Source organism: Theropithecus gelada, unplaced genomic scaffold, assembly GCF_003255815.1.
Source record: "Theropithecus gelada isolate Dixy unplaced genomic scaffold, Tgel_1.0 HiC_scaffold_1306, whole genome shotgun sequence".
NCBI lineage: Eukaryota > Metazoa > Chordata > Mammalia > Primates > Cercopithecidae > Theropithecus > Theropithecus gelada.
Genome location: NW_020254694.1, coordinates 1 through 5,995, shown reverse-complemented (window position 1 = coordinate 5,995; position 5,995 = coordinate 1). Strand labels below are relative to the sequence as shown.

General features: G+C 37.3%; 1 pseudogene; it reads right to left on the bottom strand.

Annotated features, from left to right (window-relative positions):
- Positions 1-716: 716 nt before the first annotated feature.
- On the bottom strand, positions 717-3,177 carry LOC112616901 (annotated as a pseudogene).
- Positions 3,178-5,995: the final 2,818 nt, after the last annotated feature.

The window sequence follows — 5,995 nt, the reverse complement described above, 5'->3', positions numbered from 1 at the left end:
ATGATGAGTTGATGGGTGCAGCACACCAACAAGGCACAAGTATACATATGTAACAAACCTGCATGGTATGCACATGTACCCTACAACTTACAGTATAATAATAAATAAATTTAAAAATAAATAAATAAATAAATAAAAAATAATGGCTTTCCTGATTTACATTCAAACCAACAATGTGCAAGCATTTTCTTTGTCTCACATCTTTACGAACACTTCTTTTTCTTTTAGTGAGAGTCATTCTCCTCACAGGAGTGGGTTGATATCTCATAATTTTTGTGGATTGTCTTTTCCTGATAATAATTGACATTGAGCATTTTTAAATATATCTCTTGGCCATACATATGTCTTTTTTTTTTAATATTTAAGACTTTTGCTCATGTTTAGTAATGATTTGTTTTTTGTTGTATAGTCATTTGACTTTCATACATATTTTTATAGTAAGCCCTTGTCACATGTATGATTTCCAAAAATTGTCTCCCATTGTTAATTGTCTCATCTTGTTGATTGTATCAGATTCTGTGTCACGACTTGTTAATTTGAAGTAATCTGACTCATCTGTTTTACCTTTTGTTCCCTGTGATTTTGAGTTTAAGTTTAAAAAGTCACTGCTACAACCATTGTTAAAAAAAAAAAAAAAAGAAAATAAACTTTAATTTATTTTTAATTTCATTGCTTTTCAAAACCTTGCCTTGTCACTCATAAAAGGAGAGAAATTCTTAGGTTAATGAGAATTTGGCTCTGAAGCCTAACTACGTACCTCCAAAAATAGCTCCTTTCCAGGTGCGTCCAGTGAGTAGCAGCGCAGGGTTTATTGAGAGGTTCTGGGAATCAGGAGGTACCCCTACGATGACACTTGTGCCACATGCCTCATGACAACATAACAGGGAAGCCATCTGGAATAAAGTGAACATTTAGCATCCTTAATGTGGAGTGGCATAGTTCCTACTCATAATGCACAATATCATGTAATAGGCTTAGCTGGATTGTGACTGTGTAGAGGGAAGAGAGCATGTCTTTGCTCCTTCATTCCCCCTTTCTTTGTATAGGATAGTGCTGTGGATGTAGGAAATACCCAGAAAATGGTTTTTGAATGAAAGCATGGATGAATAAACTGGTGTGCACTTAGTTCTTCCTAATAAAGGAATAAAGAGGTAAACATCATTACAAACATTTTAAGTCCTGTTCCTTGTACAAGTGCACATCATTCTTAGGCAATCTGTGAGTTGGTTCATTTTTCATTGATTTATTTCATAGGTATTTTGAACCCAATACTTTCAATCAGATATTTTGATGGTGAACAAGATAAATGAGTATATCACCAAAATTAGTCTCTTGTCCACTTGCTAGACTTCCTTTTTAACAGATTCCTATTTTACTGTCCATTTCTCAAGTGGACATGTTTTAAACAATGTTTTTACCTCCCCAAATGTATATTGGTTTTACATTAAATTACATTGATTATTTGGGAACCTCAAAAGACAGTTCAGAATATCTTTTCCAGTCAGCTTTTGAAACATGTTCTGTAGTTAGAAAATGGTTTAGGATCCCTCTAGGTATATAATGATTAGTTCTTTGATTTTGGATTCTGACCTTTGGGAGACCACACATCCTCAGAACATGTGGCTGTCAGACATTTGGTGTCCTGTGATAAGGTACACTCCAGTTCCACATGAGAAAATGGAGAGAGATATAGAAAAAGAGCACAAGGAGAAAAGCTATAGACCTGGAAAACACTGGATTCTCTTGACACTTTATTCCTCTGTGGCATTTGTTCCAGGTCAAGGCTGGTGGGAACTTTGATCTCAGGGTGCTGCTCCCTGTTACCCACACTGCTGAACCTTCTAGAAAACCTCAGCGATGGAAACTTGTTGGTTTCTGGAGACTTTTTCAGTAGGATTCTAGATAATTCTGGGTAGGTAAAATATAGCTAGAAATGTGTTTCCCATTGCCGTTGGTATTTGTAACTGTTTGAAAGTAATATAATAATTCAAAGATGATATAAGCACTGCAAGATTGGAAATAGTATTTCATATCAATAATGCCAACTGAGGCTCAGCATGGTTGCTCATGTCTATACTCAGCATTTTTGGAGGCTGAGGTAGGTGACTCGCTTAAGCCCAGGAGGTTACGGCTGCAGCGATCTATGAAAATATCACTGCACTTCAGCCTGGGTGACAGAGTGACACTTTGCCTCAAAAAAAAAAAAAAAAAAAAAAAAAGCGGGGATTGGGGGGCAGCTGACACTTATTGGGAGCTTACCACATGATGGGTTGTACTGTGCAAAGTATTTTACATGCATTGTCTCATGCGTTTCATAAAAGATGCCATGAGATACGTAGCACTTAACTTTTGCAGGTGGTAAAATCTGTTGACTTTTTAAAGTATTCAGTCCAAGTAGTATTGGGTACTAGTTTTGTGCCAGGCACTGTCCAGTTTCTGTGATAAAATATAGCAATGCATTAAAGCATTGACTTTCCTTAGGGCATATTTTCTGTTAATAAGATAATAGTTGGTCTAAAATTGCTCATTTCTTTTGACCGAAGAATACTATGTAAAAAAGTTTGTAATTCATTAAGAACATATACAAAATTGTTAAAATATTTTTGTTAAGAGTATTAAAAAAAACTTTTTAACTTTTAATTTGAGAAGAGGATTTGTATTATTTATATATAAGTTTGCATTTTAAACTAAAAATTAATAAAGTATATCTGTAGTGACTATGTTAAGGAAAGCCCTTTATCTTTTCTCAAGATGAAATATGACTTGAGACAAGTTTGCTTAGCTGATCGAATGGAAGATTTCTCATAACAATAAATTAAATAAGCCGAGTAACAAAAAGATGATGGGAAATTTCCATTCATAATTAACAATATCCTTTATACATAATACGTATATTCTACTGCCTAAATGCATCCTCCAGGTTGCAGAGGCAGAAATCTCAGGGCATGTCATGGTACATACCATGGTGTCAAGCCGACCGATGACTTCAAACGAAAAATCCACACCTCCATCAGTCATTTCCTTTAGCACCTCCTGAATGGGTTTCTTGTAGTCTTGAGGGTTGATGCATTCAGTGGCACCCAACTCTTTGGCCTTCGCAAATTTGTCCTTGTTGATATCCACCGCAATGATTCTGGCTGCTCCAGCTGCTTTACAGCCCATAACAGCAGAGAGGCCGACCCCTCCCAGGCCAAACACAGCACAGGTAGAGCCTGGGGTGACCTATGTTTTCAGAAAATGCAAAAATGAATTATGTTTGTTAGAAATTGCTTAAGCTTTATAAAGTGCCATGTCTTGTGTGTTAACAAGAGCTACTCAGACTCTTCTGTCCAATATGTTATTGAAACCTGTTTTGGCTTGAGATGCTTCATGTTTAAATTCAAGGGGATGAACTAGTTGAGTGGTTCTGAAACTCCTGCGTATTAAATTCATCTGGGGAGCTTTAAAAATATCCCGCAGTCCAGATCATAGACCATGCCAATTAAATGAGAATCTCTGAAGGTGGAACTCAGTCCCCAGGGGACTCCAATGGGTCAGGCTGGGAACAGGAGGACTGGATGATCTTTGAGATCCAGATGGCAGTGATTACAATCTTGTAGGGACTGTCGATTGCTGAAATCCCTTAATAACCAGCTTCAGTATCTCATACATAAACCAAGGCAATATTTGGAAAATAAAATAAGTGGAAAAGGCTACACCAGGAGACCGAAAAATATTCCACTTAAACTCTCAATAGTTAACTCTTTTGTACATTATTGTTCAGTAGTCGTGACCAGTATATCCCTGCTTTAAAAAATATACTTGTGAACAACACAGCAATGAAACATTAGTCTATATTTAATAATAAATAAAATCTATTTTTTAATTTTACGTTAAGTTCTAGGGTACATGTGCACAACGTGCAGGTTTGTTACATATGTATACATGTGCCATGTTGGTGTGCTGCACCCATTAACTCGTCATTTACATTAGGTATATCTCCTAATGCTATACCTCCTCCCTACCCCCTCCCCACAATAGGACCCAGTGTGTGATGCTCCCCTTCCTGTGTCCAAGTGAACTCATTGTTCAATTCTCACCTATGAGTGCGAACATGCAGTACTTGGTTTTCTGTTCTTGTGATAGTTTGCTGAGAATGATGGTTTCCAGCTGCATCCATGTCCCTACAAAGGACACAAACTCATCCTTTTTTATGGCTGCATAGTATCCCATGGTGTATATGTGCCACATTTTCTTAATCCAGTCTGTCACTGATGGACATTTGGGTTGATTCCAAGTCTTTGTTATTGTAAATAGTGCCGCAATCAACATACGTGTGCATGTGTCTTTATAGCAGCATGATTTATAATCCTTTGGGTATATACCCAGTAATGGGATGGCTGGGTCATATGGTACTTCTAGTTCTAGATCCTTGAGGAATCACCATACTGTTTTCCACAATGGTTGAACTAGTTTACAGTCCAACCAACAGTGTAGAAGTGTTCCTATTTCTCCACATCCTCTCCAGCAACTGCTGTTTCCTGACTTTTTAATGATTGCCGTTCTAACTGGTGTGAGATGGTATCTCATTGTGGTTTTGATTTCCATTTCTCTGATGGCGAGTGATGATGAGCATTTTTTCATGTGTCTGTTGGCTGTATGAATGTCTTCTTTTGTGAAGTGTCTGTTCATATCCTTTGCCCCCTTTTTGGTGGGGTTGTTTGATTTTTCTTATAAATTTGATTGAGTTCTTTATAGGTTTTGGATTTTAGCCCTTTGTCAGATGAGTAGATTGAAAAACTTTTCTCCCATTCTGTAGATTGCCTGTTCACTCTGATGGTAGTTTCTTTTGCTGTGCAGAAGCTCTTTAGTTTAATTAGATCCCATTTGTCAATTTTGGCTTTTGTTTCTGTTGCTTTTGGTATTTTAGAAATGAAGTCCTTGCCCATGCCTATGTCCTGGGTGGTATTACCTAGGTTTTCTTCTAGGATATTTATGGTTTTAAGCCTCTCATTTAAGTCTCTAATCCATCTTGAATTAATTTTCGTATAAGGAGTAAGGAAAGGATCCAGTTTCAGCTTTCTACTTATGGCTAGCCAATTTTGCCAGCACCATTTATTAAATAGGGAATCCTTTCCCCATTTCTTGTTTTTGTCAGGTTTGTCAAAGATCAGATGGCTGTAGATGTGTGGTATTATTTCTGAGAGCTCTGTTCTGTGCCAGTGGTCTATATCTCTGTTTTCATACCAGTACCATGCTGCTTTGGTTACTGTAGCCTTGTAGTATAGTTTGAAATCAGGTAGCATGATGCCTCCAGCTTTGTTCTTTTGATTTAGGATGGTCTTGGTAATGTGGGATCTTTTTTGGTTCCATATGAACTTTAAAGCAGTTTTTTCCAATCCTGTGAAGAAAGTCATTGGTAGCTTAATGGGGATGGGATTCAATCTACAAATTACCTTGGGCAGTATGGCCATTTTCACGATATTGATTCTTCCTATCCATGAACATGGTATGTTCTTCCATTTGTTTGTGTCCTCTTTTATTTCACTGAGCAGTGGTTTGTAGTTCTCCTTGAAGAGGTCCTTTACATCCCTTGTAAGTTAGATTCCTAGGTATTTGATTCTCTTTGAAGTTATTGTGAATGGAAGTTCATTGATGATTTGGCTCTCTGTTTGTCTGTTACTGGTGTGTAAGAATGCTTGTGATTTTTGCACATTAATTTTGTATCCTGAGACTTTGCTGAAGTTTCTTATCAGCTTAAGGAGATTTGGGGCTCAGACAATAGGGTTTTCTAAATATACAATCATGTCATCTGCAAACAGGGAAAATTTGACTTCTTTTCCTCACTGACTACCCTTGATTTCTTTCTCTTGCCTGATTGCCCTAGCCAGAACTTCCAACACTATGTTGAATAGGAGTGGTGAGAGAGGGCATCCCTGTCTTGTGCCAGTTTTCAAAGGGAATTTTTCCAGTTTTTGCCCATTCAGTATGATATTGGCTGTGGGTTTGTCATAAA